The sequence below is a fragment of the Muntiacus reevesi genome, chromosome 1 (assembly GCF_963930625.1).
Source record: "Muntiacus reevesi chromosome 1, mMunRee1.1, whole genome shotgun sequence".
Lineage (NCBI taxonomy): Eukaryota > Metazoa > Chordata > Mammalia > Artiodactyla > Cervidae > Muntiacus > Muntiacus reevesi.
Window position 1 is genome coordinate 219761926 of NC_089249.1, and position 2313 is coordinate 219764238.

General features: G+C 37.8%; 1 pseudogene; it reads left to right on the forward strand.

The window, feature by feature from the left end:
• Window positions 1–599: 599 nt before the first annotated feature.
• Window positions 600–1538, forward strand: LOC136167454 (olfactory receptor 2L5-like; annotated as a pseudogene).
• Window positions 1539–2313: the final 775 nt, after the last annotated feature.

The following is a 2313-nucleotide window of genomic DNA, read 5'->3' on the forward strand; positions in this document are numbered from 1 at the left end:
TATAGGAGATGTTAGAGACATGGGTTCGATCCCTGAGTTGGGAAGATTCCCTGGAGGAGGGCATGGCTACCCACTCCAGTATTCTTGTCTGGAGAATCCCAAGGACAGAAAAGAATGGCAGGCTTTTCCATGGGGTGGCAAAGAGTTGGACACAGCTGAAGTGACTTAGCGCTACGCAGGAATCAACTAATGTTTCTGATTTAAGTATGACAAATTTCTTAATTGCCTTAAATAGTTACTCAGAATTCTACAGTGTATGCATTTATACTGATATCCTATGCATATATCTTTAATATGACATCAAATTTTGATATTAATTTAGCTTGTGTAGGTCTGTAAAACATACTTATCCTAGTGATATAGTAAAAAAATGTTTTTTAATAATTTTGAAGATTTCTTGGAAACAGGTTAAAAATGTTTCATTTTCAAATTTTAATCAGTGGCTCAAAAGGAAGATTTCTTATTTGTAAAATTTGTAACATCAGTCCATCTTTTAAGAACTGTAACATTTAAAATAATGTAACAAAAATAGCTTATCATTTTATATTTAACTCACTTGCTTTCGTGTCTGCCTTTAGGAAAAATAATACGAATAACCCATGGAAACTTATAATCAAACATCAACTGATTTCATCTTATTGGGGTTGTTCCCCCCTTCAAGATTTGGCATGTTTCTTTTTATTTTCATTGTTCTCATTTTCCTAATAGCTCTGTTTGGCAATCTCTTTATGATCCTTCTCATCTTTCTGGACACCCATCTCCACACACCAATGTATTTCCTACTTAGTCAGCTCTCCTTCATTGATCTAAATTACATCTCCACCATTGTCCCTAAAATGGCCTGCAATTTTCTGCTTGGAAATAAGTCTATCTCCTTCATTGGATGTGGAATGCAGAGCTTCTTCTTCATGACTTTAGCAGGTACAGAAGCATTGTTGTTGACATCTATGACTTATGATCGTTACGTAGCCATTTGCTTTCCTCTTCACTATTCCATCAGAATCAGCAGAAAAGTGTGTGTGTTGATGATAATAGGATCATGGATGACAGGCTCTATCAACTCCTGTGCCCACACCATATATGCCTTCCAGATCCCTTATTGCAAATCTAGGGCCATCAATCATTTCTTCTGTGATGCCCCAGCCATGTTGACTCTGGCCTGCATTGACACCTGGATCTATGAATACACAGTGTTTGTAAGTGCCATCTTCTTCCTTCTACTGCCTTTCATTGGTATTGCCTGTTCTTATGGTCGTGTTCTCTTTGCTGTTTATCACATGCAGTCAGCTGAAGGGAGGAAGAAAGCTTATTCAACCTGTAGCACCCATCTTGCTGTGGTAACTTTTTACTATATGCCCTTTGCTTACACTTATCTATGTCCAAGATCCCTTTGAACTCCAACAGAGGACAAGATTCTGGCTGTTTTCTACACCATCCTCACCCCAGTGCTCAACCCTATTATCTATAGCCTGAGAAACAAGGAGGTGATGGGAGCCCTGAGAAGATTAACTAAGAGAATCTGTTCTGTGAAAATGTAGCCACATCTTTATGTATAAGTACCTAGGTCTTGTGTGTGTGTATGTGTATACACGTCAGTGTACAGTAATTTAAAATACTGTTTTATTACTGTTTCAATCTTTAAATTCAAGGACTAAAATTAGTCTAGAGGAGAAGAAATTTATTCATATATAGACAATATTATCTTGCATATATAAATATATATATATTATATAATTTAGTTGATGACACAGAATTGAGTCTGGATTGGAACATTGATTTGTTTTCATCCTCACCATTGATTGCTGCTCCTTCCAGGCAAAATTGCTTTCTCTCTAGGTAGTGACAGTTTCCACCATTGCTGTTGCATCTGCAGCTGTCATTGTCAGCACATTGAATCCTGGCCCTTATCCCAACCCAGTCACTATGTTGGAATCTTGTGGTACCCTGAACAGAGAGGAATATGTAACATGGGGAGACAAGGCTAGTGACTTCATATGCTTGCTTCCTGAGCCCACATATACAAATTCTGCTGCTGGATCAAAACTACATAAAAATCCTGCCACCCCCATACAGCTCTTTTACTCACCATCATCCTCAAGATAAAATATTAAGAATTTTAAGATGTTATTGATCTAGGCTCATTTGCATGACTCTCCGAAAACCAACTGTTGAAACACAGAGGTTTAGAGAATAGAAAGAGTTCATCCACAGGTAGCCAAGAGAGAGAAAGTGGAGAACAATTTTCAGATTGACTTCTCCAGAGCCAAAGGGCTAGATATGGTTTTAGACATGGGGAAAGAGGATTGGAGCTAA